This window comes from Stegostoma tigrinum, chromosome 29 (assembly GCF_030684315.1).
Source record: "Stegostoma tigrinum isolate sSteTig4 chromosome 29, sSteTig4.hap1, whole genome shotgun sequence".
Classification (NCBI taxonomy): Eukaryota; Metazoa; Chordata; class Chondrichthyes; order Orectolobiformes; family Stegostomatidae; genus Stegostoma; species Stegostoma tigrinum.
This window is the reverse complement of record NC_081382.1, coordinates 9,491,348-9,515,169: the sequence shown is the minus strand read 5'-3', so window position 1 is coordinate 9,515,169 and position 23,822 is coordinate 9,491,348.

Genomic DNA, 23,822 nt, shown 5'->3' with positions numbered 1-23,822 from the left:
GTCCAATTAGCCTCTCCCTATTGCTCAAACTTCCTAACCCTGACGCTGTCCTTTTCTGAACGCTTTTAAACTTCACAGCATCATTCCTATAGCAGGGGGGCCAGAACTGCATACAGAATTATAATATTGGCCTAATCTCTGCCCTGTAAAGCCACAATATGACCTCCAAACTCCTGTGCCCAATGCACTTACCAATAAAGACAAATGTACCAAATGTTTTCTTCACTACCCTTCCTACCTGTGACTCTACTTTCAAGGAAATTTGAAACTCCACTCCAAGGACTCTTTGTTTGGCAACACTCCCCAAGACCTTACCATTAAGTGTATAAGTCCTGCCCTGATTTGCCTTTCCAAAATGCAACACCTCATATTTATCTAAATTAAATTCCATCTGTCACTCCTTGGCCCATTGGCCCATCTGATCAAGATCCCATTTTATTCTGTGGTAACATTCTTTGCTGTCCATTATACCTTGGTGTCATCTGCAAACTGACTAACCATGCCTCCTATGTTCACATCCAAATCATTTGTATAATTGTCGAAAAGCAATGAACCCATCACCGATTCCTGTGGCACATCATTGGTGACAGGCCTGCAGTGCAAAAAATTGGCATGTTTAACCCAAGTTGAGCAGGTGAAACCAATTGGTCTAAACTATTGACATCCTTCCATTTCCACCACGAGATAAGTTCATTTTCTTTTATAGCCAGCTTGCAAATGCTCTATTGATACACAGTGATGTTCAGATGGAGACTATGGTGGACCCAGGCCAGTGAGGTGGAGTAAGTGTAAGGTGCAGTGAAATGAGCTCTGTGGTTGATTTTTGTGACACCCCAGACCCTCCAAACCCACCAAGCCCTTCAACACCCTTGAATTTAAATCAAAAGTTCTAAAGAGTCATATCAGACACTGCCAGACTAGTTAAGTTTGTTCAGCATTTCCTGTTTTTATTCCAATCAGTGTAGGTACGCCATTCTTTGTACTTTATATGCATGCATTGATTTCTTATGCTTGTGTAAAATGTAATCTTCTAATCCCAGTTGGTTACTCTTTTGCTTGGCCATGGGAATCATGAGAAATAATGAGACAACACTGACATTTTATTAAGTTTCAACAACACCTAGTGACCAACTACCTGATAAAAATATACCTGTAAATCACAAGTATTTGATGTAAAGTAACACATATGATCACCCACTCAGTAGTGATCTTCTTACTGATTGCATCCTTAAGCAGCTGACCAAACTGTTTGAGTAAAACACTGAATTACTCTTCTCAAGTATGTTTAGTCTTTTTTGGCAATGTGGGCAAAATGTTTCAATGGCAGCTTCACACTATCTTATCAACATCTACCTTAAGCGATAATTGTTGATGAGGCACCTATTTCTTATCTCAAACTACAATGTCAGATTTTACTATGCATCTCGTTTAAGCTTCCTCCAGTGATTTTATCATTTGCACGTGTGACAAACATCTTCATGATTACTATCAGCAACACAACTTCCTATCTTAGTCACGCATATTTCAATCTAATAAGTCCTTCAAATTGCTGCCCTCTTACAAGTTGTTGCTTGGAGACTTAAAGACAGAGTTTCTTTAATCAAGGAATTTATTTTAGGAAGAAGATTCTTGTGAAATTGACTTCTCTGTATTTCAAAAGCTGATATCCTCTCACATCGTCGAACCATGTCAGTTTAACTCAGTTTCTGAAGCTTCCAAAGTTTTTTGGAGCGCTTAAGGCCACTGAATTACCAATTTTTAAGCTTGTTCAATCAGACCAATCAATGTCCTTATCCACAATGGCTCCATTTGTTTGGTTTAATTTTCATTGTTTGCTTCAACCTGATTTTTTCACTTTTGTGCCTCTTGCTAAATATTCCAAAACCTGAAACATTTTGTTTATATCGCAGACAAGAGGTTCTTTTTTGTCTCCCTGTAATATACAATGTGTGAATACCACTAATAGCATGGCAATATACCATTGTTACCATAGCAATAAATCTGACTGTCAGGGCCTTCAAAACAAGGTTGTGAATGGCATTTCTACATAAATCCTAAACAAGATCTAAATGCAATGCGATTCTAAATGCAATTCGTTTTCTACACCCCAAAACCTCATGTTTTAAATATTCAGTAAATCTTTGAGTCTATATTTCAACCCAAGATTGATGTTAGAATTGTCCAGTGATAGCTCAACAATTTGAAATGAGCGGTTTGTCTAAAAGGTGCATGAGAATGTGAAAATGCCCCATCTTTTTTCAAACTCTCAACTGCATTTGATATCTCCAGGAAGAGTAGGCATTTTATACCCTTTTTACAGAAACTGTGCTAAATATTCCAGGTGTCGGTGAATGTTTGATGAATGCTAGCTGGTTACTTTTTCCAAAGTTACCATAGAGAGAATTACAGGGGCCCTCCTGTGTGCAGTGTCACTAATTTTGAACTGAGAGAACTAGGTTTCAAGCCCCACCTGCTCCAGCAGAGGTGTTTATAATATGTCTTTGCATATCATAAAAATAGATAAAAAGAAACGGAGAGTTAATCATAGCAAGTAAATAGTCACACAGTTCCTGTCATTGATTAATATAAATTCAAAAGGACTTTATTTTAGATCCCTGTAAGGAAAGTTGGAGAAACAAAGATAATGTGGTAGAGAATCATTGAATCCCTACAATGTGGAAGCAAGGCATTTGGCCGACTGAGTCCACACTGACCTTCTGAAGAGAATCCCACACCTCCTGCTTTTCCCAAGGCTAATCCATCTAGCCTGCACATCTTTGGGCTGTGGGATGATACCAGAGCACCCAGAGGGAACCCACACTGACATGGGGAGAATGTGCAGACCCCACACAGGTGGAGTTGGAATCAAATTCCAGGTCCCTGTCGTGGTGAGGCAACAGTGATAACCATTAAGCCACAGTGCCTCCTGTCCGTGTGGGAAGTTTCCATGCAAGAAGCACAACCTCACTGAATCTACCTTGCAGTGAAATATAGCATCAAAATGAGACAGTGTTGTTACAGCACACTTTGTTTGACAGATGTCACAGTTCTTCAGCCTCTAAACAGAATCAGCTCTATTCCAAACAAACTGAATTGATTTGAAACACAGCACCCGAGCTGAAGATCCAGCCACTTGCTCTTGGTGTCAATGATTTATAAAATTTAGCTGGTCTCACAGGAGGGATTCACACCATGTCCCAATTTAACTTTTCATGTTGACTTGGCAGCAATTGATCAAGAGACTCAGCTTTGTGTGTAGCAAAATTCCTCTATCTTCCCCCATCACCCGGCTTTGTAAATTAGAATCACATCAGTAACGGTGCTGACAGCTTGTTTTTCCATAATACAATTATTAAGAATACCAGCCAGGCATTTTCGACAATGTACTCGGCAATTCGAGAACTTCTTAAAAATTAAATTTTCTGAGAAACAGGTAAGAATTTTGAAGATTTCCTTCAGGACCAAAGCAAACATTAGAATTCACCCTCAGTATTTTACACTTTAACAAAGAAATCAACAACAAATCCTATGTATGAATTTATGTAGCACCTTTAACATCGTATAATTTTCTCAAAATCTTCACAGGAGTGCGGTCATTAATGGAAAAATACACCATGTCAGTGGGAGAAGACATTAAAACTGGGCTTCCAAAAGCTTGTTCAAAGATGAAAATTTTACGTACTCTGTCAAAGGGAGTGAGGGAGAAAGGCAAGGCATGCTGGGGAGAATATTTGTCAAAGTAAGCGAGAATGCGCAAGATGCCACTGTGCTAGATTTAGAATCTCTGAAGAGTTTTCACCCTGAAGTATGAAACATGATACAAAGAGACCATTCCATTTCCTCTCATATTTGAGAACCCAACACATCAGGTGAAGATAAACAATTAAATCTTTTAATTGAGAATAAGCAGTAGCTAACTCTCCGGCCTATCAGCTGATATCCTTGTCTCCGTGCAGATAGACATTGAACACAGATCAGAATCAAAGCAGAATATGAAATCAATTGCGAAATAAAGTTAAACTAATAGAGACTGATCAGGAAAAGACACTTCAATACACAGCCCAAATCAAATATAATGTCAGATTTGCACAGTGCAACTAACTTAGACTGAACTGAAAATTGCCATGAATCCTGATCAGCGTTCATTTTGATTTGCTGAGCTTTAATCTACTTAGTTTCTGCCATTAGTATGTGCAAAAGAAGAAATTTCAACAAGCAATGTGAGCCATCAGTAATGCAAATGCAGGGCGTCATAGTACAGGCTTTCATATCAAGCAGGTCTTGCATATTTTCCATCAGAATTCTATGTCAAAATGATAAAAGGAAAACAAACACCTTCATTCCACAATAGATAGCTACTGCCTATTTAGTATTCATTAAGAAGTTAATAAAGCAGGCATACAGTGCTCCAAGTCTCATGCTGCCAATTTATCAGATTCTTGTTACACAGAGGTTGCATTACATAAATATGTGCAAGCATTACTTATATTTTTTAACAAGTAAATCTGAAAGAATGTCAAAGCCTGGAACAGTCTTGGTCGAGGCAGTATCCATTCTCTACCTCTAATGAATGATGATTTTTATGCATTTGCACGATTGCTATAAGGGCTGGCTCACTTATAATTACCTTCTATCTGGATGCAGGCATTAAAATATTAGCTGGACTAATATCACCAAATGGTGGACCATATTATGACAGCACAACTGAACTATGCCACATTAACCCCAATGTTACATGAATATACATGCATACAAACAGACAAATTTGCAGACCATTCAGTCCTTTGAGTCTGTTCTGATTGTGATTTCAACTCTATTTGTCCTGCCTCTGCCTCAAAGTTCTGCAACAACACTGTCCATTTAAATAATTTGCTGCTTTGCTATTAGAATGCATACAATGTGGAAACAAGCCATTCAGCCCATTGAAGTCAGACCTGTCCTCTGAAAATCATATAACAATGATTTTCTTGGCTAATCCATCTAGCTTGTACATACTTGAACACTACAGGGCAATAAAGCAAGGCCAATCAAGGTAAACTGCGTATTCTTGGACAGTGAGATAAAACCCACGCAGACATAGGGAGAATGTGCAAACTGAACACAGACAGTCGCCCAAGGTTGGAATTGAACCCAGGTCCCTGGTGTTGTGAGTCGCAGTGCTAGCCACTGAACTACTGTGCTGCCCACCTGCCAAAGTGACAAGTCCTCTTTTTTTATCACATTATTGCCAATCTGTCAAATTTCTGATCATTCACATAACAATCTTCGCAGACTCTACGTGTCCTCTTCACAACTTGCTTTCCTACATATCGATGTGTCATTAGCACATTCAGCAACCATACATTTGGTTTCTCAGTGGTGTAGATTGTAAGTACTTGAGGCCACACATTGATCTCTGTGGCAGTTTACTCATTGTGTCTTGCCAATATGAAAATGACCCATTTATGCCTTTTCTTTGCTTCCTATAAGTTAACCAGTCCTCTATTTCACACTTTAATATATTACTTTGTCTAAAGTCTTTTGGAAGTCTCAGCATATCTGATCCACAGTTTTCCTCCTCATTCATATTGCTTGTTATTTCCTAGAAGTACCACACTATAACCTCCTTAATGATAGATTCCAGCATTTTCCCAATGACAGATAGTAAGCTGACTGGCCTGTAGCTTCCCACTGGCCTCATTGTTCACACATGCCTGAAAGATCTAATGATGTCCTTAAAATGAATGGTTGAACATAGCAATAGTAAGGGAGACATTCTTCCAACTGAATAGTGTCCATGTGAAAACTGACAGAAATCTGACCTCAAACCAATCTGACTACCAGGGTAAGCCTTCACATATTTGATTCATTGGAATATTTAGGGACCATAGATCTTATATTCCATGTGGGGTTTCTGCAGAATTAATTATGTTCAATGCAATTCCACAGGATCTGAATAGGTCTTTTAGCAGCTATGGCTGTGAGTGTTGATGTTTGTTCCGTCAAGGTATTGAGAAAGAGAATTCATATTTCCTACAATTTTGCAGCTCTTTATTTTAACACATTAATAAGCATTCTCTGAAATTCTCAAACTCCTTTTCCAGAAACTTAGAGTGGCACATCAGAACTTTATCTGAATGATACCCATGTCCTCCTGGCTCCCGATTTTTGTTACCCACAGACAGAATGCTAGTATCTCCTTTGCAACTTAACCATACCTTCACTGTTCACTACTGATGTTTTCAAGGACGTGTCCAACTGCAGAAGAAAACAAATCTGAATCACGCCGTGATCCTCATCTGGTTTTGAAACTTGCAAAATAGCAAAAAAAATCTCTGTGGAGTTTGCACATTCTCCCCATGTCTTCGTGGGTTTCCATCCGGGTGCTCCAGTATCCTCCCACAGTCCAAAGATGTGCAGGTTTGGCCATGCTAATTTACCCTGCGCTCTTCAGGGATGTGCAGAGCCTACAAACGGCAGTACAATAACACCAAAGGTGAGGGGATGGCTGGGAGACAGGGAGAAGACTAAATCAAATAGAGTTAGAAGGAGAGATTCAGCAGTCTATCACTGCAATGCTCACCATTCAGATGTTAGCTAAACAGTTTCTTTTTCAGAGATTTTATTTCACGCCTCTGAAGTAGGTAGGACTTGAGTCCAGTTCTCCTGGCTCAGATATAGGGACACTACCAGTGGTTTGGCCATGCTAAATTGCCCATTGTGTCCAGCGATGTGCTGGTTAAATGGATTAGCAATGTTTTAAAACCCCAACAGGATTGTAGGATCGGGAGGCCTGTTCTTTGGAGGGCTGCTGCTGAATGGCCTTTTCTCTGCACTGTGGTGATGCTATGGTCCAATCAACATCTATTTTCTGTCGTCTTGTAATATTCATTCAAAAAATCTTATCAGGCCAAGTTGAAAATACAAACATGTGAGCAAGATGACTCATTGAAATGGCAAGCAGCAGGAAGGGCTGGGTCATTCTTAAGGACAGAACTGAAGTGTTCTGCAACACATTCACTCAATCTGCTTTTTGTCTCATCAACGTAAAGGAAATCGTAACGTGATCAGTGAATCTACTATTTACTGTTATTTAGACAACATACTATTAGCCCATGGATTATGCTCATTTACTGTCCATGGATGTTTTCCTATTAGTTCCTCTTTGTTAATCATTTTAATTTTGTGTTTGTTACACCTTTATTTTATTTGGCTGTGATTCTGTTTGGTGTGAAATGAAAGAGCCTGATTATCAAAGGCCATTGCTATCTTATTTCCAGCTGGTAAACTACCGATGTTGTGCTGTATATCCCACTGGTTTTCTTCATTGACTATCAGCAGCTAATTGACAATAGTAAATGCGCTGTATCACTTTATTGCTGGGTAATAATGGCACATAATTACCTTATATTATTTTCTTGTGTTTTTATGTTGGTATTAACATATTAGCCTAAAATGGCAGCAGATAAGATGATTTTGTTGCGTTCTGTGTGAGATTTAACTATAGTCCCTTGCATCTATGCTGGGCTGCTGCCATGCAACTGTTAGCTGGTTGATATGGCAACTGAAAAAGAACATTATCTCTGTACCACTAGATTTAGTTTTATCCTTTCAAATTTGATTTCATCTTTTTGGTGTCCCATATTCGTTCATTTATTTGCAGAAATACTAGGTAGGTTATCACATAAGCCTCAAATTCTGATATGTTCTTGTTCTGGTTTCTGTGAGGAAGGATATGCAAACATTTCTCTATGTTTCTGCTTCTAAGCTAGCGATATGTTTAGAAAGAAAATCTCTAAAGTTTGTTGACCAGAGAACATGAGAAAGTCCTCTGTGATGTTTGCTTAGAGTCGTAAAGTCATGAACATGAAAACTTTGGTCCAACCAGCCCAGGCAAATTACAATCCCAAACGGAACTCGTCCCACCTGCCTGCTCCTGCTCAATATCCCTTCAAACCTTTCTTATTCTTATACTTATCTAAATGTCTTAGAACATCGAACATAAAACTTAGAACTTAGAACATAGAACACAGAACATAGAACATAACAGCGCAGTACAGGCCCTTCGGCCCTCAAGGTTGCGCTGACCTGTGAAATCAACCTGAATACCATCTAACCTACACTGTTCCATTATCATCCATATGTTTGTCCAATGACCATTTAAATGCCCTTAAAGTTGGCGAGTCTACTGCTGTAGCAGACAGGGCATTCCACGCCCTTACTACTCTCTGAGTAAAGAACCTACCTCTGACATCCATCCTATATCTATCACCCCTCAATTTAAAGCTATGCCGCCTCGTGCTAGCCATCACCACCCGAGGGCAAAGGCTTTCACTGTCCACCCTATCTAACCCTCTGATTATTTTATATGTCTCTATTAAGTCACCTCTTAACCTTCTTCTCTCTAACGAAAACAGCCTCAAGTCCCTCAGCCTTTCCTCATAAGACCTTCCCTCTGTACCAGGCAACATCCTGGTAAATCTCCTCTGCACCCTTTCCAATGCTTCCACATCCTTTCTATAATGCAATGACCAGAACTGTATGCAATACTCCAAGTGCGGCCGCACCAGAGTTTTGTACAGATGCAACATGGCTCTGGAGCTCAATCCCTCTACGAGTAAAACCTAACACACCGTATACCTTCCTAACGATCTTATCAACCTGGGTGGCAACTTTCAGGGATCTATGCAACGGACACCAAGATCTCTCTGCTTGTCCACACTACCAAGATTCTTACCGTTAGCCCAGTACTCTATCTTCCTGCTACTCCTTCCAAAGTGAATCACCTCACGCTTTTCCACATTAAACTCCATTTTCTACCTCTCACCCCAGCTCTGCAGCTTATCTATGTCCCTCCGTAACCAGCAACACCCTTCCACACTATCTACAACTCCACCAACTTTAGTGCCATCTACAAATTTACTAGCCCACCCTTCCACGTCCTCATCCAGGTCATTTATAAAAATGACAAACACCAATGGCCCCAAAACAAATCTTTGTGGTACACCACTAGTAACTGAACTTCAAGATGAGCATTTCTCATCAACCACCGCCCTCTGTCTTCTTACTGCTAGCCAATTTCTGATCCAAACCGCTAAATCACCCTCAATCCCATGACTCCGTATTTTATGCAATTGCTTACTATGGGGAGCCCTATCAAATGCTTTACTGAAATCCATATACACCACATCAACCACTTTACCCTCATCCACCTGTTTGGTCACCTTCTCAAAGAATTCAGTAAGGTTTGTGAGGCACTACCTACCCTTCATAAAACCATGTTGACTATCCCTAATCAAACTATTCCTTTCTAGATGATTATAAATCCTAGCTCTTATAATCCTTTCCAACACTTTACCCACAACCGAAGTAAGGCTCACTGATCTATAATTACCAGGGTTGCCTCTACTCCCCTTCTTGAACAAGGGGACAACATTTGCCATCCTCAAGTCTTCTGGCAGTATTCCTGTAGACAATGATGACATAAAGATCAAAGCCAAAGGCTCTGCAATCTCATCCCTAGCTTCCCAGAGAATTCTAGGATAAATCCCTTCCGGCCCAGGGGACTAATCTATTTTCACACTTTTCAGAATTTCTAACACCTTCCCCTCATCAACCTCAATCCCATCTCACCTAATAGGCTGTATCTCAGCATTGTCCTTGACAAAATAAATGCTATACTTGTATCTGCATCCATCACTTCCTCTGGAGGTTCATTCCAAACACAAATGAACCACCCTTTGTGTAAAAAAAATTGCACTTGTGTCCTTTTTAAATCTCTCTCTCCCACCTTAAAAATGTGCCTCCTAGTCTTGAAATCCTCCATACTCGAGAAAAGACAACTATCATTTACTCCATATATACCCCTCATTATTTCATAGTAACTACAATAATGGCAGTGATGAGTTGCATTTATATCAGAGCCATTAATGGATTACAGTACCAATGTGTTTCACAGGAGTCCTATCAGACAGAAATGAACTCTGAGTAAATAGAAAGACATTAGGACAGATGTCTAAACTTGAAAGATTTCTAAGAAGATGTTCATTTTAAGGGATGTCTTAATGGAAGATAGAAAGAGATGGAGAGGGGTGTAAGGTTTTGGAAACATGTTTCAGGGCCTGAGCACCTCTACACAGCTGTTGATACATCAACCAATAGCAGAGAATAGGAAATCAGCGATAGATACAGTAAATGCAATAAATTACAAGTTTCAACTCACAATGTCAAGGACTTCTCCAAAAGTTATGTCTCATGAACAGTGACTTTTTTTGACCATTAGAAAAGAACCCCTAAGAACTAATTATAATTTCCACTCGCACTGGAATCTCGATAATAGATTTTTATCCAGTTGTTGTAAAAATACAAACTTTGCAGTTATTCAGTTCCTTGGAAATCTACTGAAAGATCACTTTTCACTGCTTTCATTATGAGATTTAGATCATAGCCTACACAACATGTGCAAAGATACTTTTCAGGTTTTTTGAGGATTTTCTGCTCTTCGAAAAAACCATTCTAAGACGTGTTGAATGACATTTTACTGGCAAAGAATTATAGCATTATATATTGGCATGGCACTGAAAGAGGCCATTTGGACCATTATTTCTATACTGGTTCTTTCAACCATGGTTCTCCATTGGTACCATTCACATCTCTTTCCTATAAAGCCAGAAATAAAAATTCTCCTTCAAATATTTATTCTTTTACCCTCAAAATTAACTTTCGATCTGTTTGCACACCCTTTCAGGTCAAGCAGTTCAGATCATAAAATAAATTCTCGTACCTCCTCAACATCAGTGATTTGGCAGAGGCATCTCACAGGTTGAGCGTAGAAAATGGCAATTAACTCGCATTTCTTTAAATGCCTTTTGGAGTTCTTTCTAAGCAGTATGTTGCACATCCTGGAACAATGTTATCTATCATGATTAACAGTCAAACTGCTTTGTATCGAAGCATAACAGACTTTGCTAGATAATAGGTGACTTGGCAGTATAGAATGCACAATTTTTATTCCAATATAAAAATCATTTTACAAAGTTATGTACGATAATAATTATGCCAGCTACAAGTAGTCAAAGCATAAACCTGGAGACTTGGCTAGCAAATGGAAATAAATAGACACATTAGCTACAATGTGGAAAACTATTGGTTTATAAAACCTATTCTTCCGAGAGCCTGCAAACAGTTAGGTTGGCAAGTCATGTCCAAGAGGAGAAACTTGTGTGAAAAGAATTGTAACTGTTCATAGAAATACACTGTCTCTACAGGATTTAAAAATAAATATGCATGCTATCACATCTATAACATTTGACTTTGGCAAAATGCAGTGGATAAATAAATAAGATTTTCCATAGTTTTTCAGTCAGCTCATATGTTAAATTGTACTTGCTTTTGTCTGATTAAGCTGATCGCGCAAAACAGTTATACTAAAATCTCTTCTGTGCAGTTCATCATGAGATATCTTTTTGTTTAGTCGAAACATGTTGTGAACTCTAGAAGGCTGGAGATTGACTGCCAGTATCATGTAATACATGTGCCTCCTGGGTGTTCTTCTTCACGGAAGGTGGGACAAGTAGAGACAGTTTCATCACTGCATATCCCTGAGAGATTGCATGAGAAGCCGTTCAAGGCTCAAGGACAGATGAATCAATCACTGCCTTCTGAAGCTGCATGGTCTGTGTGAAAATTCCCTTTGAACAGGGGAAAAAAGTAAGACAGCAGCAAATCCCCAAAAGAAATCCCTTTATTCTTCCACACTGTGTAAAACAATTGTGACAGTGGTCTTCATGCAGTTAACATTTTGGAAATGTTCATTTGACATTCAATTTCTCTCTTAAATATACAAAATATTTCTGTTCTTTTGTAACACTCTTTGACAGTCCAAGTTGTAAATCTCTAAAACATACGAAGGCTCAAGAAATTTGCAAGTAGACTCTCATTTTGCTGCAACAAGGAAAGTTTAGCATTCAGAGCATGTTCTACTGTACTGTCTGTGATTCATCGCTTACTGTGCAGTGTCCTTGAATACAATAAACCTTTTCAAATAAGGACGATATATTCACCCAGTTACCAAACACAGGAACTGAAGAGGGATGAGGAAAGAGCAGGAAAATACCAGCAAATCCTTTATGAAAATTTATCTGCATACAGCCGATCAATTTCTATTCTAATTGGTAGAGTTTATGTGCTTTGCCTTTGAACAGGCTTGACTGTTAAATGGAGATAGAATTCATAATGGAGCCATCGATCTATGAACTAAGCTGTGCAGGTTGGCAAAATGTAACTTGCAACTGGTTGGAAACCACAATAAGAGTACAATGTAGTCCCCAGAACCTAAATCGGTCACTTCTAAAAAGAGACAAAAGAACTGAGGGTCCCAGAAATACTCATCTGAAAAAGAGTTCACAGTTCGTGTCTTCTTCAGAGCTGAAGGAAGATAGAATTATAATGGGACTCATATCTTTGAAAAAGCTGCAGCACATTGGGTGAGGAAAAAGAAAGGGTGTTGGGTACGGTGTATGATGAGGCAGATCAAATGACAATGATGTTAAGGAACGAAGGGAGTGGTGATGCTGGAGGTGAGGGAAAGAGATGAGGATAATCTGGAGGGTGCAGAAATTGTTCACTGGGAAGACTGACATGTTTCTGGAGAAGAAAGGGTTGAGAGCAGATGAGTGTGAAGATGCTGAAGACATTTGGGGGCCTCGTTTGAGGTGGGGCTGGTTAGAGAAGCATAGAGTTTCTGGCTTGAGATAAAATAGGCTGGTGTGGTGGGGTTGAATTCATGAAAGAGATGTAAAGGTGATGGAGGAGTTGGGAGAATGGAATGAAGACCTTATAGGAGACCTTATAATACAGTCTATTCAGCATCCCATAGCTCAAACTCTCCAATCCCAGCAACACCCTTGTAAATCTTTTAGGTTTAACAGCATCTTTTCTCTAGCAGGAAGACCAGAATTGAATTCAGTAATCCACAAGTGGCCTCACCAATGCCCTGTACAGTCACAACATGATGTCCTGGCTCTTAAAATCTATACACTGACTAATGAAGACAAGAGCGCCACATGCCTTCTTCATCACCCTGTCGACCTACAACTCAACTTTCAACGAACTATGCACCTGCACCCTAGATCTCTTGGTTTTGTAACACCACCCAGGGCCGTACCATTAACTATGTAAGCCCCGCCCTGATTTTCCATACCAAAATGCAACAACTCACATTTATCTAAACTAAACTCCATCTGCCTCTCCTTGGCCCATTGGCCCATTCGATCAAGGTCCTGTTATATTCTCAGAGAATATTCGTTACTGTCTACTATGCCATGAATTGTAGAGTCATCTATAAGTATACTAATCACATCTTCGATATTCACATCCAAATCATTTATGTAAATGACGATAAGCAGCGAACATAGCACCAATCCACGTGAGCGCTGAAATTTATATGCCATGTTATTCATTCCTGCGATAGGAGAGTATTCCTTTTAGCTTGACAGCAGCATCAGTTTGTGACAAAAAAAAATTGTGTTGCAAGTAGTTTGTGCTGCATGAAACAACTGGCTCATTCGATGTTAAAATGTTTGAGATAAATTATCCTCGGGCTCTTGTGAAGTCCAAAATTGAGAGTCCTCATTGATTTTTCATCATTTGAATTCTTATATCAAATTTGAATTTTGAGCGAGAAAGTGTTGGTAGACATTGGGACAGCTTGTGTTTAAAGGAAAATAAAAGATCAAAAAAGTTTTGTTTGCATGTGAGGCCGAATATGGAGGCTAATTGCAAGCTGAGCCTTAGTTAATAAAAAAGATTCTAACAGACATCATGACCTCCTGGGAGATCATTGTATTTTAATAGATTGTAGAAGCTGGCTATTGATGAGGTCAGCACCAGAGAACTGGTTCCTGCCAGTCTGGAACAGATCCTACATTCATTGGATAACAGTTGTGAATGGTAATTGAGGCCTCGATGATTCTGCCCGGGTGGAGCCAGAATTGAAGTTGTTTCTTTTGAATTCTGTTTTCTGAAAGGTGGTTCTGGGCTGCTGCTGAGACAGCTTGAAGATTTGAAAGCTTCCTGCTGAATCCAGCTGACCAGCTTTTGGAAGCCCAGGGAGTAGAAAGCTGAGTTAGAAACATTGCTACTTTTGCTAGGGTGAACTGAGAAGATGATCCTGATCAATGTTGCAGAAATTAGCCAAGGCTTCTGTATTTATAATTAGTAAAACAATGCATTGTGGAAGCTGTTGAAGTAATCTGGCCAGTTTTGTTTCAGAGATAACGGGAACTGCAGATGCTGGAGAATCTAAGGTAACAAGGTGTAGAGCTGGATGAACACAGCATGCCAAGCAGCATCAGAGGAGCAGGAAAGCTGACCTTTCTGCCTTCCTGATCTTATGATGCTGCTTGGCCTGCTGTGTTCATCCAGCTCTACACCTTGTCATCTTTGGCAAGTTTTGTTGCTTTCTTTTGTTTATCCCTTAGCCATATTTGTTTGCTGTCTGTCTTTTGTGTGAATGAGGGCTGAAAACAAATGTTTTGGGTTTAGAACACAGACATTAATCAGCTTATTGTATGGTTTAATTTTCTCTCTGCTAAAACTATCATATAATTAATGAGTATTTTGGTTAAGATAGAAAACCGGCATCTGCAAATTAATTAATCGCAAAGATTTACCAGGATGTTACAGGAATGGAAGGTCGAAGGTATAGAGAAAGGTTGGATAGGCATGGAGAAAGATTTAAAAAGGACACAAGAGGCAACTTTTCTGCAGAGAATGGTTCATGGGTGGAAGGAGCTGCCAGAGAAAGTGATGGATGCATTTATAAAAGACACTTGGATAAGTACATTAATAGGAAATATTTGGAAGAATATGGGCCAAGCCAGGTAGGTGGGACCAGTTTAATTTGGGGTTATGGGTGACATGGAGTGGTTGGACTGAAGGGACTGTTTCCATGCTGTATGACTCGATGACTCCAAATCTGGGATCAGTTATTCAAAGTGTGAGCCATTGTTATGACTCTTTGGGATTCTTCGAACCTTTTCTTTTGCTGTGCTGCAAATACAGAGGTAGAAAGGCTGATTTGCTTTGATTTTCTGTTTCCATGTCATCATACCACCTTATGCCTCTCATAAACTTGTGACGAAGGATCAAAGTAGCCACTATCCAAAAGGATGGCTTTGATGTATACTATTTCAGCATCAAGTACAAATAATTTAGAATATAGTTAGTAGTTGAGAAGACCAACCTCGCAAAATGTGGAGCCGTTGGGATCCTAGCGTTAATGCTGACCTGCAAAGATAGGTTTGCAGTGCACAGTGGCAGTGAATGTTCAATTTTCAATGAAGTAATTGAGGGAAGAGAGCTAATTTCATTGGCCTGTTTCATCATGAATAGGAACGTAGGATGGAGTCCTATTAAAATAAATGAGGGAGTTCCTACATGCAGCTGTGGATTCAAAAATAAAAAACGTGTCATTTACATATCGAACATAGAATCATAGAATCACGACAGTGTGGAAGCAGGCCACCCAACACTTCAAGTGCACACTGACCCTCCGGAGAACATCCCACCCAGACCCATTCCCCTACCCCTCTAGCCATGCATTTCCTTGCACACAACCTACACATTTACAAACACTGTGGACATTTTAGTGTGGCCAATCCATTTAACTTGCACATCTTTGTGCTGTGGGCGGAAACCAGGGCACCCAGAGGAAACCCACGCAGGCATAGAGAGAATATGCAAACTCCACACAATCAACCCTAGACCCCTGGTGCTGTGAGGCAGCAGTGCTAATCACTGAACCTCCGTGCCACCCATGTATATAAATATACCGATATATCACACACAAGTGTAGCAGTTTAGGTGCGATTCCATAAAAGTACACTCTACAGTACACACTGTAGTGTGATGGGTCATATCAAACAGCATATCCTTTGGCTGTTTGCGATAAGCGAGGTACTAACTATACCCAGCCAGCACTTGCAAAAGTCAAAACACACTGTGCAACATTAAATGTACTTCCGCAACTTGACAACATTTGCGAGATGATCCTGTATGTACAAAGAGCTGCAGTGTTAACCAAGTTACATTTGTCAGTCAAGCATGAAGAGTTGTGTAGCGAAAGCTGCATACATTTATTACAGATCTTTATTTCATGGCCTGGGATCTCACCAATTCCTGCCTGTAACTGGAGTATTGTGTGGATTATAGTCAATTGGTAGCCTAGGCCAGTTGGTCTATGTGGCCTGTTTCTGCACTGTAAATGTGTTTGTGATTCTACACACAGATTGTGGATAATCCTCAGAGTTTACTTAGTGATTCAATTCAGTAACACAGCAGATGTCTACATATCCAACAGAATGCCAGTGGAGTCGTGAACTCCGGTTTTAACACTGCATGACAATGCGAAGTTCTGATCGAATATCGAATTCACATGCACCCGATTGGAGGTTTAACCACCTGTCTATACCACAACTCGACTCAAACTTAAGTTTCAAATGGAAGGGTACTCTAGTCCAATGGAGGAATGGAGCCTCTCACTTTCTGCCAGGTTACTTTGAGAAAAATATAACAAAAAGGAACTGCAGGCTTCAACATTTTGTGCAGAAATGTCACTCAGAGACATGCTACTGAGATTTTTATTTATTTTTGTCTCAAAACATGGCCCGTGCAGAAAAGAATCACTACTGCAGCAGTTTTTCAAAGCGTCCGCTCCTGGGAACTGAGGAAGAGATTTCATTTCATTTTCCTTATCCACGCAACATACATCTCCTGCTCATTGAGCAAGCTGTGGTATTGATGCTGTAAAATCACCATGAACCTCCAAAAGAAGACAAACAGATTGATCGTGAGAAAGAAACTTAAGAAAATGAATGGTGGGCTGGAGGGATGCAACCAAGTAGAGGATCTAGAAAGAAATCAAGAAAGAAAGAAGGAAAACATTTAAAAAATAGCAATAAGGCTCAGAGCAAAAACCCAGCAATGAAAGACGCCATTGAGAAAAAGAAGAGTCTAGAAAAATCATGTGATAGAACAGCGAGTCAAATCTTCCAAGGAATGGCTATCACCACACGATTGTCTCTCTATTAACATTTTCCCATGTTTGGACCAAGCTCTAAATTTCACAGATAATAAAGTGTGAAGCTGGATGAACACAGCAGGCCAAGCAGCATCTCACGAGCACAAAAGCTTACGTTTTGGGCCTGGACCCTTCATCAGAGAGGGGGATGGGGAGAGGGTTCTGGAATAAATAGGGAGAGAGGGGGAGGCGGACTGAAGATGAAGAGAAAAGAAGATAGGTGGAGAGGAGAGTATAGGTGGGGAGGTAGGGAGGGGATAGGTCAGTCAGGGAAGACAGACAGGTCAAGGAGGTGGGATGAGGTTAGTAGGTAGGAAATGGAGGTGTGGCTTGAGGTGGGAGGAAGAGATGGGTGAGAGGAAGAACAGGTTAGGGAGGCAGAGACAGGTGGGCTGGTTTTGGGGTGCAGTGGGGGGAGGGGATGAACTGGGCTGGTTGCGTGATACACTGGGGGGAGTGGACGAACTGGGCTGGTTTTGGGATGCGGTGGGGGAAGGGGAGATCTTGAAGCTGGTGAAGTCCACATTGATACCATTGGGCTGCAGGGTTCCCAAGCGGAATATGGGTTGCTGTTCCTGCAACCTTCGGGTGGCATCACCCATCCCTTCCTCCCACCTCAAGCCGCACCTCTATTTCCTACCTTTTAACCTCATCCTACCTCCTTGACCTGTCCATCTTCCCTGGACTGACCTATCCCCTCCCTACCTCCCCACCTATACTCTCCTCTCCACCTATCTTCTTTTCTCTCCATCTTCGGTCCGCCGCCCCCTCTCTCCCTATTTATTCCAGAACCCTCTCCCCACCTCCCTCTCTGATGAAGGGTCTAGGCCCGAAAGGTCAGCTTTTGTGCTCCTGAGATGCTGCTTGGCCTGCTGTGTTCATCCAGCCTCACATTTTATTATCTTGGATTCTCCAGCATCTGCAGTTCCCATTGTCTCTGATCCAAATTTGACACCTGTACTTGCAATTTTGGATCCTTCAGGAATGTAGAGCATATTTAAAATCCAACAGTTCACTCGTAATGAGACCCTCTTATATCTCCAAGATGGCAAAAGAGTAAGAGTCCTCAGCAGGAGTTCATCTGCTCCATCCTTTCCTTTATTTTCCCCCTTCTTTCTTCTTAACTCTTGTCCTTGAGCCTCGAGTGAAATTGGTTCCAGCATGGACCCCCAGCCTCAGCATGAACTCCTGGTGTCAGTGTGGGCTCCTGGTGTCAGTGGGGACTTCTAGCCCCATTGCAGACTCCTCGCCTCGAGGTGAACTCGGCGTTGTCTGGAGGTGAGACCTGGCATGGACCGTGTTGGCAGGACTGTTATTCTGAACATTTTATTGTCCTACAGCACTTCAGTCTTATTGTTGGAATATTGTCAAGGCCCATCACCTTTGGCATGTTCTGTGTTTTCACCCATTTCTTGATATCATACGGTGTGAACTGACTTGGCTTAAGACTGGATTATGCGGTGCTGAGATCCTCAGGAGGAGGCTAAAGTGGATGATCCACTTAACCTTTCTGTGAGGCTGAATGGAAATTTTTCCAAAGGGCTTCTTTACATCGGACAGATGGCCCATAACTGGCCAACCAAGTCAGTGAAAATTTTAAACTTTCTGTATGAGTACCACAGATGTGCTTATGTCAGAACTTACACAATGTCCCAAGGTGTGTGTGTAATGTAAATTAACCAGAGGCCTCTACACACACCTAGCTTAGAACTGGAGCACTTGCTCTTTGTTCAGAGAAGGAGAAAGAACAATCAAACTAACATCAATTTGTAACCTTCAGAGACCATTTAATAGGATAGGATCAATACCTAGAAAACTATGGTTTAGTTAACAACTGCAAAGTTAAAGCATTTCTGCTAAACTTGATATATTCTTTGAGGTAATTAAAGGGCACACCAATAGAGAGAATCCTGTTCACGTGCATGTGGACTTTTGAAAGGTTCTTGATAACTACTCCATATGGGAATCTATTCTCAAAACATTGCAGTTCACAATATTTTTGAATGCTGCAAGAATGGGCCAAATTGCAGCAATATTAGTTTGTTTGCTACATAAAACTATCTGGGCAAAAAATGAGCTAGATCGACCTTTTAACCTCAGTGAAAGATGGGAAAAGATTATTTGATGGGCTGATTAATGGCAGAAGCGATTTGCACTGGATAACTTTGAGACAGTACATTTAAGAACAGTACAACTATGTGCATGACACAGAAGATCATGTTTGATCAAAGAAGGAGTGTCCTGGAGTAATCATTAATCATGCCCTTAAGGTTTTTGTTCAGTGTAAGGTAGTAATTAAAACAAAAGCAAGTCAGTTATTGTGGTGCCCCTGGAGGGCATTGCATAATCAATCAGAAACATTTGCTGACATGCTATAGATGAATGATGAGGCTAATCCTGGAGGGTGATATGCAGTATTTTTCAGAGATGAGTGATCAGGATAGTTACTGACCTTAATTGATGAGGGCAAATTCAGGCAGCAAAGCTCACTTTTGATGAGCAAAAGATGAAGACTGACTTTAAAAGAAATGCATGAGATGGAAATAAAGAGACAAGATAGGACTTCAGAGAAACAATGTCTTTCAGCCCTTTGGCATTCGTGGCTTACTTGATTATAGCCTTGACTCCTCTTTGTAGTCTGTGGCTCATAATCCTTGGCTTTGTAGTAAATCGATACTGTTCCTAACTTTGCCTTCAATAAACTGAGTAACACAGCTCACATTGCTTTCTAAGGAAAGTAATTCCATATACTAACAACCTTCTAAGAGAAACAAATTCTCCTCACCTTCCTGTAAGGGAGAGCACTTCACATTAAAGTGTGATCCCCAATTTTAATCTCCACCACAACAGGAAAAATCCTCTTCGCCTCCACACTAAGAAGTCCTATCAGGATCCCACAAGTCTCAATAAGATCACCTCTCATTCTTCTAAACTCCAATGAATAATGATCCAACCTTTTCAACATTTCTTCATTAGCATTTCTTGCCAGAAGCCATCACTGAATGGCTATTAATGCAATGATATCCTTTCAGGAATAAGTAGAAATTCTAAAATTTATAAAATGCAGTCTCATCTAGTCCCTACAGCTGCAGTGAAGAGTTTTTAAAAATTTTTGTTTTAGTCAATTGTGCAACCTATAGTAACCAGTCCCTGCGCAGTGATTTTCAGTTTGATAAGGTTCCAAACTGGATGCAATCGCTTGTCTTCTTTACTCAACTCCTCTCTCAGTTGGTCGTAAAACAGTTAATTTGAAAAGTCTCTCTTCTCGCATGAACATCTTTTCGCAGTCCACGTGTATTTACTTTTTAAATGGAGCTAATTTAAAAGGTTTCTTGAACAAAAGACTAAAGTTTAGTACTACTAAAACACAAAAAGAATTAAAATATACTATACATACACACAAATGACAGGTGAACCCAAACAAGAATATATTATCAGCCTTTGATTTATCTATGACAAATAGATTGTGAAATGCTGGAACTGTGAAGGTGTTTTTTTCCCTCGTGCTGACTTCAGGAGTTCATTAGTTGTTTGAAAATCTTTGGTATTACGGTTAGCTGAAAGGGGTTTGTCCAGTTTCCCTGAACAGTGCTTTTGTTCATGACTTGCTTTTGGCAATCAGCGGCTGGGAGAAATTTTGTTTTGTTTTACTTGTACACACAGGGGTGTCTCCTGGAAGCTCTCAGCTATTCCTTTTCATAGCGCACTTAGCAAAGTTGAACCCAAACCCCAAGCTAGCACATTGGCTTGCAAGACCTGGAGAACAATGAAATAAGGGACTAAGGTAGATTTTTAATCCCCATTTTTGTGTATTCCTGCAAGTATAAAGCATGAACATGGCGTTCACTCAGAACTGCCTTTCTTTCAAACCATAGCAGGTCTGTAAACTGCGACAAAGGATACAGGAGGTGTTTTATTTTTTGCTGAGAGCTGGCATTCAGTCTCTCACTAACCAATGGAGATCCTTATCCAGATATTTTTTTAAAGATGTCTCTCCCTTTGATGTTGTCTGAAGTTCCCTTGACACAACTTCAGTGTGACATTCCATGTTTCCTCTTGGAACTCAGTCCAATATAACTATAATTAATGCAAGTGATCCACAGTCATAACAAAACCACGTCCTAAGAACAAGAGAAAACTCAACCTGATTCACATTATACATCTTCTGAACTATCATATCAATGTGTAACGACGTGGTATGTAAATGCTTCTCTTTTTTTAATCTATATCCTTGTACCCATTTTTTGAAGGAAAATGGGGAGATGTAGAGTTTGATATATCTATGATGAGGAAAGCATTTTTTGAAGCAAATACCATTTACATTCTAATATAAAGGTTTTCAGTATCTGAGAGCATATGCCTCACTCACTATTAACATAGAATATAGAACATAGAACATAGAACATTACAGCACAGTACAGGCCCTTCGGCCCTCAATGTTTGCCGACCTGTTATACCAATCTCAAGCCCATCTAACCTACACTATTCCATGTACGTCCATATGCTTGTCCAATGACAACTTAAATGTACCTAAAGTTGGCGAATCTACTACCGTTGCAGGCAAAGCGTTCCATTCCCTTACAACTCTCTGAGTAAAGAAACTACCTCTGACATCTGTCCTATATCTTTCATCCCTGAATTTAAAGCTATGCCCCCTCATGCTCGCCGCCACCATCCTAGGAAAAAGGTTCTCCCTATCCTCCCTATCTAGCCCTCTGATTATTTTATATGTTTCAATTAAGTCACCTCTTAACCTTCTTCTCTCTAATGAAAACAGCCTCAAGTCCCTCAGCCTTTCCTCGTAAGACCTTCCCTCCATACCAGGCAACATCCTAGTAAATCTCCTCTGCACTCTTTCCAAAGTTCCACATCCTTCTTATAATGCAGTGACCAGAACTGTACACAATACTCCAAGTGCGGCCGCACCAGAGTTTTGTACAGCTTCACCATAACCTCTTGGTTCCGGAACTTGATCCCTCTATTAATAAAAGGTAAAACACTGTATGCCTTCTTCACAGCCCTTTCAACCTGGGTGGCAACTTTCAAGGATCTGTGTACATGGACACCGAGATCTCTCTGCTCATCTACACTGCTAAGAATCTTACCATTAGCCCTGTACTTTGCCTTCTGGTTACTCCTACCAAAGTGCATCACCTCATACTTGTCTGCATTAAACTCCATTTGCCACCTCTCAGCCCAGCTCTGCAGCTTATCTATGTCTCTCTGCAACCTACAGCATCCTACGTCACTATCCACAACTCCACCAACCTTAGTGTCATCTGCAAATTTACTAACCCATCCTTTTACGCCCTCATCGTCTCCAAGATGAACATTTCCCATCAACTACCTCCCTCTGTCTTCTTTCAGCAACCCAATTTCCGATCCAAACTGCTATATCTCCCACAATTCCATTCCTCCGCATTTTGTACAATAGCCTATTGTGGGGAACCTTATCGAACGCCTTTCTGAAATATTCACCACATCAACCGGTTTACTCTCATCTACATGTTTGGTCACCTTCTCAAAGAACTCAATAAGGTTTGTGAGGCACGACCTTCCCTTCACAAAACCGTGCTGACTACCCCTAATCAATTTATTCTTTTCTAGATGATTATAAATCCTATCCCTTATAACCTTTTCCAACACTTTACCAACAACTGAGGTAAGGCTCACTAGTCTATAATTACCAGGGTTGTCTCTACTCCCCTTCTTGAACAGGGGAACCACATTTGCTATCCTCCAGTCATCTGATACTATTCCTGTAGACAATGACGAGTTAAAGATCAATGCCAAAGGCTCGACAATCTCCTCCCTGGCTTCCCAGAGGATCCGAGGATAAATCCCATCTGGCCCAGGGGACTATCTTCACCCTCTGTAGGATTTCTAATACCTCTTCCTTGTGAACCTCAATCCCACCTAGTCTAGTAGCCTGTATCTCAGTATTCTCCTCGACAACATTGTCGTTTTCTAGAGTGAATACTGTTGAAAAAATACTTCAAATACTTTACGAAACAAATGCGCATCATTCCTCCAACTCAATATCTCCTTTGGAGATGCCACCCTTCACAGGATCCAATCATAACCTAATCCCCAGGCTTTGATGATAGCTTAGATATTTAATTCTTAAAATTAATACTCTATAATAATTTAGGTGTGTTTCTTAGTTAATATTGTCTGGGTGGAGAAGGGTGAGATATATATATATATATTGCAAGCTGCACATAATATTAAAATAAGCAACACAATGGTGCCTTGAGCTGGGTACATTAAAGGTCACCAATAATTGAGGCTTACACTCATGCAATCCGATCATTTAGGCCAGTAATTTATTAAGGCAAGCTCAGCTGCAGTATAATTTATTGATGCATCATTTAACAAATTATTTATGGCAAAAGGCATGCCACTGAATTAACTTCTAAAGAAGAATAAATAACTTAGTGGAAAACAAATAAAAACTTAAAGGGCACTAAAGATTAAATGGTATTTACATGTACTGGTAGAATAGCACTGGAATATGAAGAACTAAATACTGTGCATGCAATTCCCCCACTTGTGAGTATAAAAGTTTCCATGTGGAGGCCAGCACAGGTTCTTCAGGGAAACTAAATAAATATTATTGCTGAATTTTCTCTCTGTGAAATTCCGTGTTATTAAATGTCTTGTTTATGTCAGGCTGAAATTGTAACTTACTGGGTAGTTAAACGTATGAACAAGAAACAAGAGTAGGGCATTTGCTCCTCTGAACCTGTTCTGCTACTAAATA